Source organism: Gopherus evgoodei, chromosome 18 (genome assembly GCF_007399415.2).
Source record: "Gopherus evgoodei ecotype Sinaloan lineage chromosome 18, rGopEvg1_v1.p, whole genome shotgun sequence".
Taxonomy (NCBI): Eukaryota; Metazoa; Chordata; order Testudines; family Testudinidae; genus Gopherus; species Gopherus evgoodei.
The window spans coordinates 11,488,560-11,512,524 of record NC_044339.1 but is presented as its reverse complement, the minus strand read 5'-3'; the positions used below and the strand labels follow the sequence as shown (position 1 = coordinate 11,512,524).

Genomic DNA, 23,965 nt, shown 5'->3' with positions numbered 1-23,965 from the left:
GGTGGGGGGGTTAACCACTGTTAGTGCAGGAGCAGTCAGCTTCTGGAGAGCTGCATTACACAGTGCAATGAGTTCGCAGAGATGCAATGGACTGCCTGTGGCCAGGGAGGGCAGAGAAGCAGGACAGCCCTGCCTGCCCAGGAGTGAATCAGATACAGTCAGATCTTCAATTGTCGCAGTGACGATAAGGCACCTCGGGTACAAGCCAGTTTTGCCTCCCCACTTGTACGCATCACCAGGCTTTACTGCGAGAGGAGGAGGGAAAAGAAATCAAGATCTCCCCCATTTGGGCATCAGCAGCCCAGTGAGAGCAGGGAGGGGGAAGGTACAATGCAGTAAAAGCGTGCCAGCAGCAGAGCTTTCATTAATGATGCAGGGTTGCCAACCCTCCAGGATAGACCTGGAGTCTCCAGGAATTAAAGATTAATCTTTAATTAAAGATGTCATATGATGAAACCTCCAGGAACATATCCAACCAAAACTGGCAACTGTAGATGCCAGTTCTTACACCAAGGCCTTTGCTGTCTTCCTCACCTGGGAGGGGGAGAAGCCACCACTTCTACACATCCATCTTCAGCAGTGGGAACGAAAGGATCAGTGGCAGGTGGGCTCAGGCTCAAATGGGCTGAGAGCTGGCAGCCTTAAAACCTCCCCCAACCCAAGTAACTGAGCCACAGACCAGCGTAACATCCAGCCACCAGCAGCATACCAGACAGAAGGAAAGGCTCTCATGTGAGAAGAGGCTTGAGACCTACCTGCTCCCTCCTCACAGATGGAAATGGAATACACCCCCAGCTGATCCTCCCTCTACACCAAGCCTACACCACACTATACATAAGCAACAGGTATCATAGTCTAAGCATACTCAGGCTTGTTGTGTCCTTGGATGGGAAACCTCAAAGGAGCACCTGGGGTCCAAAAAATAGCATAGGTAAGTCAGAGGGTTCTATTCCATCTTACTGCTGAAGGCGATGAGGTGTAAAACCAAGGCCCTGAGCATTACCAATCTTACAGCCCTTCTCCCAAGGGAAAGGAGTTTGGGCCCAGTGCCCTGGAGACATTCCCCTTGCAGTTTCAATTGCATACCAGTCCCTTCTTCACTACCGGTGCAAAATGATCATGTAGTGTTGCTGTGCCCTCTCAAGCAGCTCCCACAGGCCACCTGAGAGCTGGGAGAAAATTCCTGTAACAGTTCGGGGTTTCTCTAGAGAAAAGCCAATGGTGTCGTTAACAGCTCCATCAAGGAATTCCAACAGCCAGTGCTCTGCTGGGGCAAGTCCACATGTGTATTTAGCTCTCAGCTGGATGAACCACCCTCTCCTGGAAGAGGGACTTGGTCTTCACATTTATGGGGACTATTTCTGGAGACAGACTGGACTGATCTACTGTTTGTAACAGTGGATTCCACTCAAAGAACCAGTGTCAGGCCCAGTAACTGTTCGGTAGTGATTGTTCTCCCCCTCCCCTGGCCTCTTTCAAGGACCTCAGAGCACTGCACGAGAAAACGGACAAGGAGACCAGGGAGGCAGCAACAGACGCGCATGGCCCAGAGGACAGAGTTTGGCATTAGGGTGATGGATTCCTAAATGGAGTTATCAATGTCCACCAGAACTTCCATTAGGCTGGCAGTGGACACAGCAGTCCATACACATGCCTGGTGTAACGCCATTGGTTTCAGTGAGAACACACCAGTGATTAATTTGGCCCAGCAAACATTTCTGGATGTCACTTAGGTCAGTCTCTCTCCTTTAGTAGATCCCACTGAATGGACACAAAAACTAAGGGTGAAATTCTGGTCCCACAGAAGTAAACGACAAAGCTCCCACTGACTTCAGTGGAGACAAGATTTCATGCAAAATCTCTCTCACTCTCCTGTAGCAGGAGTTTCGCCAAGGTCAGGGTGCAGACTGTGTCCAAAGAGAGAATTCTTCTTCTCCCCTAGTTGGAGGATGACCGCTGGAGAGCACTGCTAAAGCCGCTATGCATCCCTTACCTGTCCCAGTCTTCTCTCCCCATTACATTATCAGCTCAGATTCTATCTGAGCTGAGACCACAGGCAGTGGAAACAGATAAATGAGGTGCAGTAAATTTTGACACAATGGTAGCAGACAAGGGGCACACGAGAACTCCCTCCATTCCCCTCACAAGTCTCCCCCGCCCCCCGCCCCGGGAGCAATTTTCTATGCAACAGCACAGTTGCATTCCCTTTGCTATCTCCTAATAAATATCATACTAAGCGAGATTAATATCTCCTTCCCAAACCAAGCAGCATGACCCACTTTCTGAATCAGGACAAATGCAATTCGGCCCTGGAGTCCTGGGCCCCTCCCAAAGCCAAGAGATTTTGTAACAATTACAGCAACAGGAAGAAATAGAAAAGTAATAAGTGATTAAAGAGCATGGTGCAGCCACTGGGTAATTCTTGATGTATTCCTTGCCATCCTACGCTCTGGACCATTGCCTAGGACATTGAAGCAATGGCACCCCCCACATCACACCATATGCATGTGTGTGCACGTGTGCACACACGCACAAGTTCGCGCGCACACACACACACACTCTCTCTCTCTCTCTCCCCCTCTCCCCCCCACTGTCCTACATTCCTCAAAAGTAACAGGTCCAATTTCAGACTAGTGGCCCATGCGTGGATCTCCCATCCTGCGCACACACACCCCAGACCTGCCCCTCCCCTGGGAAAGTTGTGGTGGAGCAGGAATGGAGGTTTCAAATTCTCCCAGTGCACGTCCTCTCCCTCCCCTCCCCACCCCCTCCCCTGCCCCAGTTCACAGCCCAGTGCGACTGTGCCCATGGAATTCCAGAGCCAGCACCTAGCAACAGCGTCATCACAGCTGGCGATGTTGCCCCTCCTTCCCACTCCTTCCTCGGCTGCCACCAGGTGAAGTCTCTTCCCCGGCTTGTCTCTCCAGACCTGCTGCCTAGTGCCTGCGGGAAGGATGGGGGCATGGAAAGCAGGGAGTGAGGTGCACTGCAGGTGCCCAGTGCTTTATGGACACATTACAAAGAAAGGCCTCTGCCCCAAGACACTCACCCTTTGAGCTAAATACTTCTCTTTGGTTTGCAAACCAGCTACAGCTGGAAGGCTGGAGTGAGCGGGGGCCAAATCCTGGTACTAGATACATTGGTACAGCACCACTGGTTTCCATGCGGCTCCTCAGGATCAGAGTCTGACGTGCCAGGTATGGAAAGCAGAGCCTAGCAACCCGACCCAAAGCTGATGGGATCCAACGACAAGGGTTGGCTTTGGGGCGGCTCTCCTCCTGCCTGCAGGGCCGATGCTGCAGCGGGGTGCATGCACCTCTCCTGCTGGCCACCGCAACCTTGTTGCACTGTAAGTCCCATAGCCTCTCTCTCCACAGCACACACATAGCACAGCAAGGGGCAGTGGTTGGCAGGTTTGGGGCCCACAACCACTGCTGTATCCACCCCAGGGGCAGGAGGTGGCAGCAGCACCACTGATTCAGAACTAGGGGCTAAGGGTTGGACTCGGATTGGGTGGGTTGGGTCCAGCTGGGGCTTAAAAAAAGAGGCTCAGGCAGATCTCTCAGGGAAAGCAGTTGAAAGGGGGAAGTGGGGGAGATGTCAGTATTTCCTTCATTGACTGAACCCACAAAATTATCTAGCTGATGGGGGCGAAAGCTGATTTTAAAATTACTGAGGGAACTATTTAAAAAATAAATAAAACAAAGGAAAAACCCTCTTACCCAGATTTTGGAGATTAAAAAAAAAAAAGACAGAAAAATCCTCATCTTAATACAAAACTGTATCTGATGTGTCGTGGCATGAAAATGTTTTTCACAGCATTTTTCCAGTGTGATCTCATGCACCCTGTAAACGGGGTACGCCCAAAACACCAGGTATTTTATGGGACACAAACAGAGCAAACACATATACAATTTAAAAATGAAACAAAACGTGAGATTGGTAAATATTTAAATTAATCAGAGCTGGCATCTGTAGATGCTCCCCTCCCCGAGAGACATTTGCAACATAATAATAATAATAAAAAAAAAAAAAAAGAATAACATGACCTTTTCCTTTGTGTTTGTTAGCTCACTGCAGTTTGGGGGGTTGGAGCAATCCTGGCGCTTCCCAGGGTGGAGTCCAGAGAGAGCGAGGGGCTTTCTCCCTACCTGGCACTGGGGCTTGGGGCTGGATGCATGAACTGGTGGCGATGGGTCTGGCCACGTGAGTTGCTCCGACCTGTTTGCTGTCTCACTCCATGTTTCGTTATTTTTTTCCTCCTTTTCCTTTTAATTGTTGGAGGAGTTTACAGAGCTGTTTGCCAAAAAACAATCCACTCCAGGGAACAGCTTACACAGAAAAGGGTGTGTCGCTATAGTGAGGCCGGGGAGCCATGGAAACCACCACCTTTTTGCATTAGCCCAGGTGAAACCAAAGCTTTGTGTATGGCTTGTGAAACCCACAGCGATCTGCTGGCAAGTGAAACAACACACAGACAGAGCGTGCATGGAGCACACGAGAGTGTGCACCCTGGCACTAGCGCCCATGTGTGCAACTCACCAGCATAAAAGCTTGACCCTCACTTTCCAGTTGTACCATTTTATTCTGAAGTGTCTGTCTCTCTCTCACACACACAGGTGTGTTCACACTTCATCTCATTCACATAGTCAAAGAACACATGCATACACATAAACGCGCATACACACACACACACACACACACACACTCCTTCACAAAGTCACCAGTGAAGACACCCAAAACCAGAGACAGACCCAGCCTAGTACAAATGTGGGCGCGCATACACAGATATAATCACATAGGTGTACACACACAATACTGTACACAAATGCATGCCAACGAAGAGCCATGCCAACCAGCCACATGACCAGACAAACATGGACACACAAACACAAATACAAGACACCAGCACAACACGTGTAAATGTTACAGATGATGAGCAGCTACTGTGCCTTGTGTTTTCATTCCAGACCAGAAAAGGAAGCAAAGAAAAGAGAGAGGAGAAAAGAACAGGTGTCTTCCCAGGCCAGCTCAGCTAGTGGCACAGCGATAGGAGTGTGCAGGCTTTGTGTGTTTGGACACAGGTAACTCTGGGAGTGGAGGAGATGTTTTCCTTTTGGGGCGGACCGTGCCTTACATACGAAGGCGGCTGGCTAGTGACGGACTCTGGCTGCATTCTTTACAATCTTACAAAAGAAAACAGAGAATTCCTGAGAAGCAGCAGCTGCCAGCCTGATTGCACCGAAAACAGAAAACAAGAAAATAATGGAGAGAAAAGGGGATATCAAAAGTCACCTATGCCTCTCAGTATCTCTCACCCAGAAAAAGGAGAGCACCACAAACAGTGACTCTCAAAGTGGCAGTGGCACTGGCTCCCCAGCTTTCAGCTCCAGAGCCTTGCTGACATTGTCAAAAAAATACAATGTTGAAATAGGGGTTAGTCACTATAGGGTGGAGTTCAGCCATGGGCAAGCTCATTAAAGGAATGAAGTGGTGTTCAGGCCTCTGCAGAGGGCTGGTGGTCGCCCAGCAGCCTCCTGACCTGTTCCTTCTTCACACAAAACCACTCTAAGTTCAGCAGGAGAAGCCAGCAATGGAGAAAGCCCCAGTGGATCCCTCCCCCAGCCCATTCCCAAGGCCAATGCAGGGTGTGGTCTACAGTTCAGTGAGACTCTGGGCTAAGGAGGGAGGACCAGGCCACAATGGGCTTAAGAAACGTCCAGAGACTTGGAGAGAAACACAAGGTTTCAGGGCCTTCCGAAGTGTGGAACGGGTCTCAGAGCTGGCAGGGGCAAGCAGTGGCTGGCTTTACTGGGCTCCTCCCCATTTGGGTGGTGGGCTCGATTCTGCTCATTATCTGGCCAGGGGTCAAAGATTAGGGCACCATGCTGTCACCCCCGACCCAAGCATCAAAGCATGTGCTATCACGTCCAGCATCCAATAAACCCCCAAGAAGCACTGAACCCTAAGAGCTAAGACGAGAGAGAATCCCCTTTGAGTGAAGCAGGGTCAGGGAGCAGAGCTGAGTCTGCACATATCAACCCGTTGTACTGCTCCAGCATCCTCAACCCCTCGCCACACTTTAATCCAGCAACATGGGACCAACGCGGGGTGTCACGGAGTCACCGGGCAATGCTCTCTAACTGCTCCCCACCAAGCCAGTCAGGATTCTGGGGAGCCTCCTCTCCCTTGGAGCAGACTTGTTCAGGGCAAGAAGCTCACACGTCTTCACCTCCTGGGTCTCTCCTTGGAGCATTCAGCATCCTCTGCCCCTCCGTGCGCTTCCCACAGCGAGCCCGCCTCAGTGAGGTCCTGGGGAAGCCACAGGGTCCTGCACCCTCACTTTGCAGTCAGACGTGACTCAGCCAGCCAGTAAAACAGAGTTTTATTCGATGACAGGAACAGGGTCTAAAACAGAGCTTGTAGATACAGCGAACCGGACCCCTTGGCTGGGTCCATTCTGGGGGGCAGTGAGCCAGACCCCCAAGTCTGCCCTCCACCCTTGACCCCAGCCAGCTCCAGACTAACAGCCCCTCCCCAGCCCCTCCTCTCTGCTCAGCCCCTTTCCTGGGCCAGGAGGTCACCTGATCTCTTTGTCTCCAACACCTTCAGCTGGCACCTTTAGAGAGGAGGGGCCCAGGCCATCAGTTGCTAGGAGACAGAGTGTCAGGCATTTAGGTGCACTGGCCCTTTGCTCTGCCAAATACTTAAGAACTGCCATGGGGACACTGAGGCACCAACACAGTACTCAGAGAAAACATTAAGAACATTCCCAGTTCGTCAGAGACCGAACTGAGCAAGATCACTCCAGCCAGTGACCTGGGGAAGTTCGAACCCACCAACTTTCCCATGGATGCCCCAGCATCTCTCCCATTCTTTGGTGTGAGTTATACCAGGACAGTCCAGTCTCACGCCCTCCCTTAGGTAGGGTGTGCTTGATGGCACTTGCAGGCCGCATGTGGGAAGGTTTATGCAGCCCACACCCTTTGCCACCCCAATACCCCTGGGGTTCAAACTGGGATTGGGTCTTTTCCCAGCCCTCTGGTCTGTGATTCAGGCTCTCTTGGTTAAGAGCCCCCATCTTGGCCTTTGCCAGCTCTGGGCTTGGGCAGCCACTTCCCACTTTGTGGCCCAGACACAACACCTCTGCCGTCCCCACCTTACACTTTCCAGCTTTTACCGTCAGTCCCACCTCCTTGAGGCAGCCGAGCCCCCTCTTCACCTGGGACACCTGTTCCTCCCAGGTCTGGCTAAAGATGCACATGTTATCAGTGTCTGCCAGGGCTAAGTTCTCCATCGCCCTCTGCTTGTCTAGAATCTCCCCAGGCCTAGGCATGGGGTCGGCATCGGACTCTGTGATGGCTTTAAGCTTCTGATAGCCCCCATAAAACCAGATCATCCTGTCTCCCTTGGGGATCAGCCCCACGGGTGAGGCCCATGGGCTGTAAAATGGCTGGATCCCATCTAAAGCCAGCATGTCCCTGACCTCTCTCTCCAGGTTCTGGGCTGCTTTCCCAGTGACTCTGAACGGGGAACACCTGATGGGGAGATTGTCTCCCACCTCAGGGAAGAGATCCCCCAGGGGGTCTTCCCCCCTCTCCATCCAATCCTCCCCCTTCAGGTCCAGGGGTCCCCTCACTCTCCTCCCATCCAGCAGCTCAAATGGGAAGAACCCTGTGGATTCCTGGGGCACCACCAGCTGCCTTCCGATTCCCCCCAGTTCTACTTCCCCTTGGGGAGCCCATTCCCGGTACAGGAATCCCTCCTCCTGCAGGACTCTGTCCCTGCAGCCTTCCCCAAGGGGGTTTGCAGCGCTGTGGCCAGCAAGTTTCCTCAGATTCTCCAAGGAGGGATCCTTCTGCAGCTTGGTCTGGGATTCAGCAGCTGGGGCAGGGAGTGGGGCCTGTTCCCTCTGGCTGGCTGGGCCTGGGGTCACAGCCCCCCTGAGCCCTGTCCCTGGTAGCTCCTTCCATGCTGTGTAATCACTTCCCAGCAGCACGTCTGGACCAGGCAAACCTGTTTGGCAGCTGACCTGCCCTGCCTGGGTGTCCCCCCACTCAGCTGGGGTCTCAGCTCCCCCCGTGCTCAGCGCTGCCCTTGCTGTCCCAGTGGGGGCAGGCAGCGAGCTCTCTGCTCTGGTCACAGCATCAGAGCCAGCGTGAGCCCCCACTCCGGTGTGCGGGGGGGCAGGGAGCATCTCTCCCTCCCACTCAGCCCCAGGAGGCTGGTTACAGGTAGGCAGGTATCCTGAGCCCAGCAGCCCCTCCCCCCTGCCAGCCAGGTCATTTGCATTTTCAATGACCATTTCCATCCTAGCCAATTGGTTCCCTGGATTTGAATTCAAACCCTCGGCCGTTACAGGAGCGGGGCCTGGATCCTGTCCCATGGGGAGACAGTCACCCCCCAACCGGGCCTCCAAGCCGATATCCTGGAGAACCCCAACTACCAGCCAGCCCGACCCCTTCTGGGTCTGCACAGGGATCTGGGCCATAGGCAGGGCGAGGGGCCTCACCCGAGGGAACTTCACCCAGGTCCCACAGTCCCTCAGCATCTGGGGCTGCACCACCACAGTTCTCTCTGTCCCAGGGTCTCGCCCCTGCAAGCGTGTTTCCCCACTGACCCCTGGGCAGCCCCCTATGTCTCTCTGCTCCACCATCACCAGTCCACGCTGCTGCTGCTTCACCTGCAGCTTTTCCTCGGGCTCTTGCTTTCTCTCACAGTCCTCTCGCTCTCTCGGGCTCTGCTCCCATCCCATTTGTCTCCAATCTCCTGATGGGGAACCCAATCGTGAAGACCCTCGTCTGATTGGGGACCAGACTCCCGGGGATGCCTGGCTGATGCTCCAGCTGCTCTCAGATCCTCTTGTAGACCCATCTGGGCCAGGAATCTGCTCCTCAGAGCGGTCCTTCTCCTCCAACTGCACGATTAACTGTGCCTTGGTGAATTTCCCCATGCGTAACCCTCTCTTTGTGCACAGGATCACAATGTCCTTCTTAAGGAGATGGTGATAGGCCATCACTTCACCGTTCCCAAGTGGCTCTGGACTCACAGGCCTGTGTGCTCTTGGCTCCTCCATGGTTTCCAGGAAGAACCCCTGGTGTGCCAGCCCTTCTCGTGATCACCACCTTTTTGCCAGGATCGAGCTGCAGACTCCTCCGCCCCTGGGACGGCTCCTGCAATCCCCAGGGGAACCCTGCTACTGCAAAATCCTTCTCTCTCCCAGGGTCGAGCGGCAAGCTCCTCCGCCCCCGAGACTGCTCGCTGCAGTCCTCAGGGGGACCCCGTTACTCCAACAGTCCTTCTCGCTGGTCACACACTCCCAGAGGTTAACTGCCCCCTGAAACCGTGCCTCTCTGAGCCTTCAGCACACCTGGTCCTCATTATCCCTCCTTTGTTTTACTGCTCCCCAGTCACTTACTGCAAGCAGCGCCATTCACGGGGTGCAGTACACCCGCCGCTGCCACCAGTTGTCACGGAGTCACCGGGCGATGCTATCTAACTGCTCCCCACCAAGCCAGTCAGGACTTTGGGGAGCCTCCTCTCCCTGGGAGCAGACTTGTTCAGGGCAAGAAGCTCACACGTCTTCACCTCCTGGGTCTCTCCTTGGAGCATTCAGCATCCTCTGCCCCTCCGTGCGCTTCCCACAGCGAGCCCGCCTCAGTGGGGTCCTGGGGAAGCCACAGGGTCCTGCACCCTCACTTTGCAGTCAGACGTGACTCAGCCAGCCAGTAAAACAGAGGTTTATTCGATGACAGGAACAGGGTCTAAAACAGAGCTTGTAGATACAGCGAACCGGACCCCTCGGCTGGGTCCATTCTGGGGGGCAGTGAGCCAGACCCCCAGGTCTGCCCTCCACCCTTGACCCCAGCCAGCTCCAGACTAACAGCCCCTCCCTAGCCCCTCCTCTCTGCTCAGCCCCTTTCCCGGGCCAGGAGGTCACCTGATCTCTTTGTCTCCAACACCATCAGTTGGCACCTTTAGAGAAGAGGGGCCCAGGCCATCAGTTGCTAGGAGACAGTGTCAGGCATAGGTGCACTGGCCCCTTGCTCTGCCAGATACTTAAGAACTGCCATGGGGACACTGAGGCACCAACACAATATTCAGAGAAAACATTAAGAACATTCCCAGTTCGTCACACGGGGCTGCTGACATGTGCCTACATAAGCCATTCTTGGGCAGCATCGCTTGATACATGGCATGGAACAGGCAGAGCACACAGTGTCCCAATGCTTTTAAAAGATAAGTGCCCATCTCCTGGCTCACACATCCACCCAGCCTGCTCCTGAGACCTGCCTGCCCCATAACCCAGATGTTGGCAGTGCCAGCCTTTATCTGGGGACTGTGCCAATGTCAGCAAACATCCTGCGTTCAGGCCAGGCTGGGACTGTAAGATCAGCGCGGAGATTCTGAGGGGAAGTTTCCGGGGCTGGGAGGCATTTTTGGATGGGTTGACAGACTACAGTGGACAGGGCCACCCAGAGGATTCAGGGGGCCTGGGGCAAAGCAATTTTGGGGGCCCTTTCCACAAAAAAAAGTTGCAATACTGTAGAATACTATATTCTTGTGGAGGCCCCTGCAGGGCCCAGGGCAAATTGCCCCACTTGTCTCCCTACCCCTACCCCCCGGGCGGCCCTGACAGTGGAGACCCACTACAGCAGACTAACACCTTGCAACCCAGCTCACGCTCCTCCAGCCAAAGGACAAAAACAGACACACCTGCCACCAAGCCCAGGAGCTGAGAAGGAAATTGAGGGCTGATGGAGTTTGGGGGGAGACTTATGCAGAGTGGGGTGAGTGACAGGATGAAGATGGTGGTTAGGAGTGGGGGTTAAGTTTTTTACCCACAACCCCCTTCCTACCAGGCCACGTATGTCCCTGGCTATATTTTCTGTAGGCATCAGGAGAGCCGTTCAAACCTAGCGTAAGAAGGGAAAAGTCTATTTACCTCTAGGCACCCACTTATACCAGGTCAGCATTTGGCCCACGGGCTTTCTATTGAGATAAACCACTACCCTCCCCGTACCTAATGGTTCCTTTGTCCTTTCATCCAAGATGCCTCACAGAGATCCATTAACCCAACCCCACCTGCCATCCAACCAGTCAGCATCACAGCTGAAGAGGCTAAAGGCCCAGTTAGCCACAGCCCTCCCGAGTTACACAGCGACAGAAGCCAGGAGTAGCAGCCAGGGGCTCTAGCCACTAGCCCACACAGCCCCCCTATATACACACACCCTGGCCTTGGGAGAATTCACTGCTCCCAAAGAGCAGGGTTTGGAGGCTCCATAAGCAGCAAGTCCTTTCCTCAGGGTAGAGAGACGGTACCAGGCCTGAGGCCTAGCAGGCCAAGGGAGGTGGCGAGTACCAGTAAGGCTTGGTGCGTCAGCCTTTCTGGCACTGACCTCCCAGACTCATTCAAATATTGCCTTTTTTTTTTAATTTAATGTTCCCTGTAATTCATCCGTCCCAAAAGATAATCAATAGAGCCCGTAATGAAAATTTGAGCCATATTTTATGATTCGCTGCAGGAGAAAGGGCCACATCAGCAAGACTGGCCTTGCAGCATCGTTTTCACCCACCTGCCTGCTGGCTGGGCCTCCCCCTTGCAGGACCACCAAAGGGGGCAGCCCCACCACGGAAGGGCTCCCTGCCCTTCCCCTTTATTGACGGTAAGGGCTCTTTGGACCTGCTGGTGGGGGGTTAGGGGGAGGAAGCTGGACTGACACACCAGAGGGATTCCCCAAGGCATTGTTCATGCTTCCCAGCCCTGGAGAGAGCCAAGTGACCCAGCCTGGCCCTGGACGGATGAGAATGCTGTTGTATGGGATCTGCTGGGTGGGTCCCTCACTGAGCTTTCTGCCATAACCCTCTGATCCTCAGGGCTGCCCCTCAGTGAGGCTGGTCTTGGAGCTCCTCCCCCGGGGGAAGAGGTCTAGGGCCTGCTGCGCTTCAGTCTGGACTGATGCCAGGTCATGGCAGGGCTGGGACACTCACCCTGTAGAGCTCTAGTGACTGGGAGCAGCAGCCGTGTTATTCCACGAGGGACCACCCTTCAAACTCAGGGCCGGATCCAATGGGCCTTTCACCTCCTGTCCTCATTGCGCTCCATTTCCAAATGCTTTGAACCCCAGCAAACTCCTCTGTAGTGCTATTCAGGTACCAGCAATCAAAGAGCTGGCCTGGGGGCCCTATTAAACTCAGAGGCTGGGAGCACCAACCCGCCCTCGTGCCCCCATATTATTGCCCAGGATGTGACATGGACCCATTTCATTTGGAGGCTGGGAGTGTGAACGTTGATGCTCCATCTCTTCTCCCAGCCCGTTGTAAGCCAGCTGGTTCTCACACATATGCAGGGACGCAGAAAGCTCTGAAACTCAGGCAAAAGACTCGGTCCTGTTCCTGGAACCTTTCTCCACTTTGGATTCCCAGCAGCAGGCCCCCCATCCTCCCTTTAAGGGCGCAAGCATATTTCACAGCCTGAAGCTGCCGCGTCCGCAGGGAGCCGGAGGTAACGAAACTAGCTTTTATTTGGCTGAAGTAAAATATCAGAAGTAAAAGGCTGGGAGTGAAGAATTTATAACAGCAGCGAAGGCAGCAAAAATACTGGGTCTGACCATGAGCTGCCCTCTAATGTCACACTGTTCTACTTCTGAGGGGTTGGATGCTGCGTGGAGGGCAGCCAGAGATCCTCAATTCTCTACATACATGAAAGCAGCGACATTTGCAGCCAGCACTCCCCCTTTCCCCAAACTAGGATGCCTGCCCCTATGCACAAGGCTGAAAAGGCAAGGACCCTTCATCCACCCACAGGTGCTGGTGACAATCGCAACTTGAGATGGGGTTATTAAAAGCAGAGGCGTAACCAATCCAGCCACACCCCAAGCTGTGCAGTCATATGGGGGGCATTCCTGCCTCCCAGTGGAGGACTGAAAGTGAATTTGGTTCTGGTAAAAGACAAGGAGCGGCAGCCCTGGAAACTGAATCTACAGAACAGGTACGGAAGTGCAGCAGCGGTGCCACCTTCCCCAACCTCACCCTGCCAACACAGTCCTGACCTGCCTGGACCACCAACAGGGGAGAGAGTGCAACTCAATCTCTAGGCCTACTGGATCCTTCTACCTAGGTGTTTACACACCTGCCCCATTGCTTAACACCAAAGCGCTTCTCTAGCATTCAGGATTTAGCCCCTCAATGCCAAGGTAGTGTTATTACCCCCATTTTTCAGATGTAAAAACTGGGGCACAGGGAGATTAAGAGACTTGCTCAAGTTCCCACAGCAAATCCATGGCAGAGCTGAGATTTGGACCCAGGACTCTTGAGACCCAGTGTAATGCTGTACCCACAAGGCCATCCTTCCTTCTTGGTCTATCTGCTGACACGGATGAGAAAGTAGCTCCAGTGACAATACCCGTCCACTAGGAACTGAGTAAGAGCACAATGGGACATGCAGTGTCTCTCAGGCGGTGACACCTTTCAGTCACTATTGACTTGCTCCGGATTTGAACCAGAGGCCTTGACTAACATGTCACAGTCATCCAGTCCCCCCCCAAATCCTCAGGGAGTGCTCAGAGCCTTCTGCTTACCCAGCCTGTTTGATAAGTGGCTATGCCGTAGTCTATGGCATCTGAGATAGTAATATGCCATATATGCATTATATACTCACGCAGATAGATGTAGTAAATTACATACAGACACACAGATATATAAATAAATTACATACACACACACACACTATATGCACTCACATAGACATGCTACAATATATATTAGTACGGTTAATGTGACATCAGACCAATAGTCCTACGAACATGACAATCAGCCAGTACTATCTGCTCTGACTTGCTCAGAACACTCCGAATAGGACCTGTCAACAGACATCACTTACAGCAGAAATATTCTAACCTGATATAAACTCTTAGAGGTCCCCACCACCAGATCCATTTTTTAAAATGACACATTGCCAGCTATTGGTCCCTACAGCACGCTAATTGCTTTTGCTAGCTTTAAAAGCTAGAAGTTATTTCACTGAAAAAGTGACTCAGGGCCTGAGAGCGCAGAATTGTTTCTGGCATTAAATGACCAGGTGCACACAGACACACGTGCGCAGCACATATCAGAGCCTTCCCTGAGATATCCTCGTACTTCACCCTGAGACATGCCAAGGGGGAACGAGGGACATGAAGCAGCTTGCTCAGGGTCACACTGTGCCTTTAGGTTGGAGGGGGGAACAACTCATAGGCCTGTGCTCTAACCACTAAACTATACTCTCCTTTAAGCAACTGCTTCTCAAAGATATGCAAGAGACTGTTAAGTCTTCTAAAAAACTATATTCAGAGACATCTTTAAATCACTTAGCGGCTGGAGAGATGCTCAGCAAGGGAGCAGCCAAGGGCAATCCTTAGGCCAGAAGATCACGCTTTGAGAGCAGCAACAGTTCAAAGACAGCTGGGCTCTCCAGATAGCCAGTAACCTGGGGATTAAGTAAGGACACGGCAACAGCTCTCTGTATGCTAAAGGAAACAGAGAGGCTGAGACAAACTCCATCACAGTGGGGCTCACAGGAAGATCCCAAATGCCTCGTAGGCAGCCTTGCCGGCTGTTCGATTCCAGAACTACCTGCTGTTGCTTATGGACTAAAGTGCAGTTTACAGACCCCACACTAGCTGTTCAGAGGTTATACACAACAGCAGAACCTGGGAAATTCCCCCAGTGAAAGCAACATTCAAGGTCACCATTTCCCAAGGAGTGCAAAATGCAAAAAAGTACATGTCCCTGCACAAACCTGCACTCACCTGTGCCAAGAAGCAACCACAGGGTTTGAGTCCACAGGTGTTACTGGTGCACATTCAGAATATTTGGACACACCTATTGCACTCTTCTTGGGAAAACCTGCCCCAACTGTTGGGCAGAAAAAACAACAGAAGGCAGGAAATCCCTAAGTGAAATCCTTCTGAGTGGAGGGAAAAGCTGTCCAGCCCCTCCACCTGCTGGGAAGCAGCCAAGTGATGTTTCTTCCACCTAATTCTTTCTGGGTGAATTGCTTACTGTTTTGATGATGCTTGTTAATTTTATTTCAAAGGCAATCGTAGCTCAGATGAGCATCACTATCTAGGGGTTTTAATTATTTCTACCAATATATTAACTTTCATTCACAAATATTTTCTTGGGTGAATTTCCTTTTTTTAACATTATCCCTGCCCGATCAGCAACATTTCCAGTTTTGCCGCAATTTCTTAAGGATGTGTATACAAGGGATTGTGTGAATAAGGAGTTGTGTGCACACAAACTTGCATCAATGTTTAATTAAACCAGTGCAAACATCTTTGTCCATCTTATTTTGGTTTAAGAGGGACTTATTTTTGGTTTAGCTGAACCCTGCCTTGATTGACTTAAGCTGAACTGAAATAAGAATATTCGTATACTCTTTTGTGCCAGTTTAACTAAAATCAGTTTTAAAATTACTCCTTAAGTTAAATTGATACAACACCTGCATTTACAGGTTTAAAACATTTATGTTAACTATCTACTTTTCAATATTAATAGTACATGTTTGCTTTCAGCATTTCTCTCCTGGATAAATTAAAAATAAATAAATAAATAAATAAATAAAGTCAGTTTCTCTTGTATTTATTAGTCAGTCAATTTCACTTCCAGGTTCTCTAGGCTGCAACATTTGAGTTGTGAACAGTCCAGGAATTAATTTAAAAGCAACATTTTCCATTGGATTTTTCTTTTTTTTTCCCCTTTAAATGTAATTTTCTCTACCAGTCATTCTTAGTGTAAAAATGTTTTTTGGTTTTACAAAAATCTTAATATTTTAGGGGTAAATAATCATATTTAGAGTGAGGAGAGATCAGTTGCTGCAGATACTACTTGCTTCTCAGACACATGTGTTGTATGGAGATTCCTAATCTTCATCTACACAAGATCAAGGAGATGCAGCTTGTGTGATTGATACCTACACTGGCAGCAACATTTAAAAGCCCTTAACAGAGTTTTTCATTTTTTCCCATTATTTAGCTTTTTTGGGTTTTTTTTAAAATTTACTTTAATATAATTCCCAATATGATATGACGACTAGGAATGTGACTAACTGCTTAAGAGATGTTCTCTACTGTTTGATACAGGCCCCGATCCCTGCAAACATTTACACAAAGATTAACTTTATTTTACATGAATCATTCCATTGACTCGTCACGTGAATAAAGTTGAGCATTAATGTTTGCAGGATTGGAGTGAAAATCGTCATCATTTCTACTAAGGCCCCTTTACAAACGGCCTTAAAATGGAAATAAGCTATATTTTGACCAATTGTAAGGCACTTATCTGCTGCCAGAATGGTGTAAAGGGAGTTGAGAATAAATAAGAATCTGGGTCCACAGTGGGCCCTCTCCTTTTCTATTAGCTGAGATCTATCCTAAATGTCTTGCGTTTCTTTTTATATGTGTGTCTATTACTTTGAGTAGTTTAATTCTCCTGATTCCTACACTCAATAAAGCAAAAACTGTTTTGCCAACAAACAACTTTGTGAGCCACAACAGGCGTTCCCAGAAGTTACATCACAAAATAAAAAGTCACGCAATTAGACCATACAGCAGAAACCAAAGAACAAAAAAAAAACACCCTGTTGCTTAATTTTATATGTTAATGAACAGCCTGCTGTAAAAAGCAGAGTACAAAAATGGGAGTACCTCTGTGAGTCAACAAGATTTTCCTTGTGAATTCCACCTCTTTATGCTGCTCAGCAGGCAGGACTGGATGGAATTTCTCCTCCCTGTATAAAAGGCTGTGCTGCTGATAAAACTGGTAATCCATGAAGATCATTTCCTCCAAAGGAGATCCCTCCTATAACCACAGAAACTCTCAAGGGGCTAGATTCCAACACCCTTACTCTCCTTGAGCTGTAGCATCTCACTCCTCAAGTGGTCCCATTGATATCAAGTGCTAATTGGTGTGAGCAAAGCTAGCAGAACCTGGTCCATGGAAACAGGACAGATCCATAAAACACACCCTGACCTAAAAACAGTAAGGATGTGGTATTGCCAAAGGTTCTAAGCACTTCCATAGACTTCAGTTGGAGTTCTGGATGCTCAACACTTCTGAAAATCAAGGTCTAAGTGCCTACTCCATATTCTGTTTACCCCCCTCTCCCTCCTGGTCTATTTTTTCCTCACCTGCAAAACATCCCTTTAAAACCAGAACCTTTTATTTGTTATATGTGTAGGCTGCATCTCCCGCTGAAAGGTAATTGGAGTTTAGACAAAGCCAAGAGCAGGGGAGTTCCACTGACTTCACTGCATAAAGTCTGATTCTGCAAGCATTTATAGTGTCACGGAAATCATGGGTTAAATTCACTGCTGGCATGAACTAGGGCAGCTCCATAGCTGCTTATATCAGCAGTGAACTTGGGCTCTTTCATTTCCCAGCCTTTATTACCATCAGCAGCTGAGACTAAGACAAAGTTGGTATGTTTTAATCTAATTTACTTCGTGCCATTTATTTTCCCCATCCTACCCAGTTTGGACAATGAAACTAAACCTGTCAGTTTCACTTTCTGGTTTTCCTGCATTAGTGCCGATGCCATTTTGAGTTTCAGGGCTAGTCTTCACCTATGCTTTAAAAATTCATTGAGATTACAAGAAAAAAAAAAAAGACATTTTTTTGTCATGGATGAAATTCTTTTCTTAAGAAAACAGAAGCTACTCCAGATTTAGAGCAGAAGAACAGAGCAAAATTTGATCCAGTATGTTTGGTAAGTGTGTGTGTGTCCGTTAAATATAACTACACACACACACACACAGGTCCTAAACTCTCTTGACCATGTCCCTTTAATGTATAAAATGAAAGGATATTTTTAAAGGTGGGTTTGGATAGTATTTTATGATTCACTGTTTTGTATTATTCTCACACGGAGAAATGAAGGAAGTGTCTATAAAGAAAAGAATATCATCTTACAATTATAAAGATACATTCATCCCTAACTGCTTCATGATTAGATGTATACAGCAGTACCAAAATGCAGCTACATCTGCAGTATGGACTGGGGAGGAAAGTTTTGCTCAAGGTCAAAGGGACAAACTCTGATTGTTGGGTGAAATTCACCCCGGGGCAGAAAGCCAACACAAGGTGTATGCTTCATTTCAAGTGCATCAATAGGATTTAAATAGGACGTAAGTAGTACCTAGGTCTTGTGCTGGCTCTCTGCACAGGTTATAAACAATGCCATGGGATTTCCTTGAAGAGCAGGACAGGATCCCAGGACATCACACCGGTGCAAACCAGGAGTAACTCCATTAAGTGAAGAAAGCTACACAAATGTATGCGAGGAAGCGAAATCAAGCCCTTGGAGTTTAAAAGTATTCTGTGGGTCTTTCATAGGAGAAACAGCACAGTAACTCCCAGGAGAATGAAGGCCAAAACCAGCCGTACTCAGATTCAAAGCCGTGTTTGCTGGGAGGATGAGCATTTCCAACCTGCTGCTCAGACCATTAAGCCACCCGCTTCAGCAGCACCAGATGCTATCAAGTATGTGATTCAGACAAGATTAAATGTTTACAGCCTTACAGGAGCTGGTTCTTAAAATGCTTCTGATTCAGTGAATGGAATCTGGTAAAGTCATATCCTGAGCAGTTCTGCCATCAATCCTGGATCTCGGATCTACCTGGTGGCCGGCCTCTTGCTGGGGTCTGCACGAATCTCCTGCCCACTGCAACTGCTTGCATCAAAGCATCTCCTCCATGGGCCACAAATCCTTGTCAACAAGGCTCAGTGTGAGCCACTGGGGTGAGATGGGAGCTGAGCCCCCTACTAGCAAAGTAGAGCGCAGTGCTCCGCAGTCGCTGAAAGCCAAATCCAGCTTCATGGCAGAGCCTTGCCAATTTAGCATCAATGGAAAATAAAAAGATCCCATCAAACAGGAGCTGAGCTGGTCTGTGGATTCTGGGATTAGATGTCTGGAAAGCAGTGAGGGGATTTAACATATTCAGCCATCCCAGCATGCTCAGTATGCATCCTCCACATCTCAGGTGTGCAGGCAGGCAAGCAGAGACAAACATGGCCTGAGATAGTTAGGGAGAGCGAGCTAGGGAGGGCCTGGGAGAGCGAGTCAAATGGAACTGAAGACAGACAAAGACCAGGAGGCAGCTGAGAGGTGTAGCGATGCCAACTGCCAGGAGCAACAACTCAGAATTCACAGCATATTTCAACAGGTCCAGGAAACCCGCCTTGACTTAGAGTCAAGAGAAAGCAGCAGCTCTGGGACTGTGAAATAAGAGATCAGGTCCTAACTCTGGAGAGGAACAGTGTATAGCACACGGCAGCTATCCAACGGAGAGGGCGCTGTGCCGTCTTCTGTGGTGACTGAAGCCCAGTGAAATGGAAATAAATTTTGATTTTAAACAAGCAATAATTTCTGCAAATTTAATGCTGATGAAAGGTGCCAGTCTGGCAGCCCCGGGGACTGCAGGCCTCTCTCCTCAGCATATGTTTCCCCCACACTGTCCCAACACTGCGTCTCAACCCTGGCCTCATGGAGTGAAAGGGGAGCTCAGTCTCGCTGCTCCATTCAGTCTTTGGCCTCTCTGCTGAGCTGCCAGTGAGGTCAAACAGTGCTGAGCATGGCCATGGTCTCAGTGCCACAGCATCTCTCCACTAAGAGCTAGACCAAGAGCCCCTTTTCCATGCTCCCATCTCATTAAATATAGGCCACAGAACGGCTATCAGATGGGCCCAATCCACCTGGGCTGGATTCTAGCTCACAACCTAGACCTGAGAAGGCCCTTCCACACCTGAGCCTTCCAGACCCCCATGGATTTGGATTTCATCCATTGGGCTTGAGCAGTGATGAATCCAACATCCTAGGCCATGAATGACGTGGGAAAGGAGAAGGCTAATGAGAGGCGATAGGGAGTGTGACTGGCTGGCCCAGCGCAGTGGCTGCCCCCATCTCGCTGCCTAGTGCCAGGAGGCATTGTGGAGGAGGACTGAATCCAGACAACGCAAATTCCATCCTTCCCCCAAGTGGTGATATCAACACAAAAGACCCTGGCTGCATCAAAGAGCCGAAGGAAATGGAAAAGGAGGGATTATTGTGCGCACATGACACCCCTGTGCGGGTGCGCATAATGGAGCAGGTTCAGCAGCCAGCAGCGTTCAGAGTAGACTTTGTAATCCTCTTTTTCTATTTCCATTTGCTATTTGATGTAATTATGGTTTCTGATTGAAATCCACCCAGAGTGCAACCCCTCTGCTTAATGCTTTCCGTAAATCCTTGGGTACACAGCCACACTGCTCCCCAGACTCACTCGGAATAGGAAACCAGTTCAAGGCCAAAAGAAGAGTCTTTGCTTTCTTTGGCAATACTGTCAAAACTAGCTTCCCCTCTGCCACATCCGCTATAGCAGCCCACCTCTCATGCCACACTGCCCTTTGTAACTACCGGCCCTGCTCTGCCAACTTTCTCTCTGCCACAATCTGGGTCTTCAAAGAGATTTAAGAACTTCTGTTGCCCTCTCTGGTACTCACACAGCAGGGAATGTTGTCAGAACACAGGGTTGGGAGTCTGCCACTCATTCTCCTTTGGGAAAGTCATGGAAACTTTCAGTGCCACACAGTTTCCCTAGGTGGGAATGACGCTAATAGAATACAAATTATTAACAGTATCAATCAAGATCCAGAGCCCCATCCTGCTATACCAACAGAATAAAGGATCGTCTCTGGCCCCAAGAGCCTGCAGTTGAGCTGACAATACTCAAGCCCCAAAGGGATGCTGGGAGATTTGTCTGGCTGTACATTTTTCCTCCTAAGCCCATACTGTGCCACTTGACCAAAGGTGGCAGCATGCTCTGAGACAGATCAGATGGCAGGACACCAAACAAAACGCACTAAACAACATAGCAGGAGCACACCACAGCAGCAAGGCCAGGCTGGTGGCAGAACTGTTAACACTGGTGGGCAGGAAACACATGGGAACAAGGCACACTTTTTGGATGCATCAGTCCCATGGGCACCAGAGGAAACAGGTTCAGAGGGACTATGGCCACTCCACAGGCAGCTCTTGGCCTCTCACACCAATTTCCCATTCCAGTGATGCCTCCAGCCCTGACTGGGAAGTTTTTCACAGCAGGTTCCTGACTTGGCATCAAAAGCCAACATCTTAGTCCCTTTCGAGAAATCCAGCAACTGACATGCAAGAGATAAGATACATAGATCTATTCCAGCAGAGATGTTTGCCCCACCAGGCAAGGAGCCAGAGGATCTTGGACCAGCGAACAAAGATAGAACCTAGCTTGTTATTCAGAGAAACAAATTCAGTTACCAACTCCCTAGAATTTCAGCATGATCCTTCCACGCTACTGCTGCTTAAAGATCTGGGAATGCATGAGACGATGAGGGTTTAGAAAAAATTCAGAACCTTCACCGAGAACCAGAACTGAACCTTCGAGGCTCGAAGAACATTATGTATAGATCCCGCATCAAGGCTCCATTCCTGCCCTCATCTGTACTTTCTGGTCCAAACAAGAGGAAGGAAGCCCTTGAAGTCTTGCAAGAAAACACATCCTTATGAGAGTCCCAGCCTCATAGTGTAAACCCCAGAGAAGTTTGGAGAACCTGGTGAGCTTTGAGGGCTCCTCCAAATTGAATTAATGACTTCCACAGCCCGTTCAGACAATTCCACCCTTTGGATCCCAACACCACTCTCTTGGCCTGATTCAGTGCTGCCCTGTACCTTGTGGCATCATCTGCGTGGTCGCCAAGTGGCAGCTAAACACAGATTGGAATGGCAGACATTTACACCACCTGGGGCAGATGATGGCACAATATGTAGAGCCATGGAGAATCAGACCCTCCATCCTTCCTTTCCAGTTTAATAATGTGGAAGTTTCTCCTCAATGCAGAAGGGAATGATTAAGTCAGGATCTTTGGGACATGCGCCTGACAACTGGAGGCGCTATGACTCAGCAGTGAATCAGAAGCAGAGCAGTGCACAGCCACCGGATGGGCTGGGTTGGGGAGGAAGATCAAGGACTCAGAAGCATGAGGAAGGCCAGGTGAGCTGGGAGGAAGGGCTGTTTGGACTGGGAAGCAGAGACCATCCAAAACTTTGGCACAGCTGATAAATACTGTGCATTGATACAACTCTAATTAACCCATCCCTGCTTTTCATGTTCCTTTGACCTGCAGCCTGTGCATGGCCTACAGGGGACTCTACACATACCTACCTTGCCCTACTCACTCTGAACAATCACAGCTGGTGAAACCAGCTAGCAAGCAAGCAACCACATTTCAAACAGCCCTTAACAACACTGCTCCAGTCCTCCTCTCCCACAGAGGGGCCCAAACAGGCTGCCCTTCCTCCCCTCCCATCTCATACCTCCCTAAAATATTCCCAGAATTACGGTTGGGGTTGCGTCTCTCCCCACATACCCCGCATCAAATCCTCCCCCTGCCTGCCACAGAAGTGGATTTCACCCAGGCTTGGGAGGCTAATTTACACTCTTTAGGGTTTAAAATCGCAGTGGCGTAAATGAAAAGTCCAATTTCTTCAAATTTGCATTGTAAAACCATCCTTCAACTTCCTTGAAATAAATTTTACTATTTTATTAGTGCAAACAAAATGGTAATAAAACACTAATACAGCGCCTTGTATCCAGGGGAAGAGCTAAAATTAACATAGCCCGAGCAGTGTTTGCTATTACATTCAATTACCTTTTTACTTGAGATTTACATTCTCATCCCCTTAATCTCCATAGTAGTGGCTTTGAAATCATTCCCCACAGTCATTCCCGTGCTCAGAACGGACTGTAGGAAAGATACTTGCTCCCTACCATGGTCCCTGCTGCCTGCCTCTTTGCAGCCAGCCTGTTCCCTAGAGGTTCCCTGTGGTCACGGTCTTTCATCCAAGACACTCAAACCGTTAATTAACAGTGGGTAAGCTTAATTATCCCCCATATAGAGAGGGGAACACTAAGGTGCAGAGAGACTGAAGACCAGATTCTGAGCTCACTTATCCCAGTGTAAAACTGGAATAACACCATGTACTGTAGTGGAGTGACTCCAGATTTACACTGGGACTCATTGAATTCAGAATCTGCCCAAGTGACTGGATCAGGACATACAGCGACTCTCTGGCTGACATAGGAACGGCCTCACAGGATGGACCTGACGCTCTCTGTCTGACAACATTGAGTGCATTTACTGGGCTGTGGAATTCCTGATTTGCCCACTCTGGAGAAGAATGCACCCAGGGACATGCTAGGGAGCAAGGCCACACGGGTGCACTCCAGGAAATCTGCTTCTTCAGCAGCAGGGGAGAGCTTTGAAAAGTTAATTTCCTGAGTATTTATTTTTTTAATGCTCTGGAAGTGTTCATGATTCTTTGCCATCACCTGAAACATGGGAGGTTTTGGATGGAACCCCACACAGAAGCTCAGCTCCATCTTGGATCCACACCATAACACCAGCCCATCTGCACAGAGTTCCCTGTCCTTCCTCTTGTTTTTCCTGTACTTATCTGAGCGGACAGACCTCTTGCATCTCATGGGCCATTATGAGTGGGAGCACTGTCTAGTGGTGAAAGCACAGGCTAGGCATCAGAAAATTTGGATCCTATTACCCATCACTGTGTGGGGTTGGACAAGTCACTGAACCTCCTTGGGCTGCCTCTGTAAGATAGGACTAAGATCTGCCCCAAAAGTGAATTGCATGGCTTCAGTGACTAACGTTTGCAAAGCACTCTGAGATCTTTGGATAGGAGATGCCAGAGAAGTGGAAAACATTGTAACTCCTCTCCTTCCAGCCTGGACAGGAAATGACATTGCAGCCCACAACACCCTACTCACAGTCCAGCCCAGCTACCACGCCATGATAGTACAAAGTCATCACAACACCAGACGCGTACCCCAGACGCACACAGGGGAGAGAATGGCTGGCAGACACCAGCCAGCACCATGGAGAAGAGCATTCCTGG

General features: G+C 49.8%; 1 protein-coding gene across 2 annotated transcripts in view; it reads right to left on the bottom strand.

Annotated features, from left to right (window-relative positions):
* The window catches only part of CASZ1 (castor zinc finger 1), a 266,726-nt gene that overhangs the window by 223,447 nt on the left and 19,314 nt on the right, over nt 1–23,965 (bottom strand). The gene's annotated exons all lie outside the window — the stretch shown is intronic.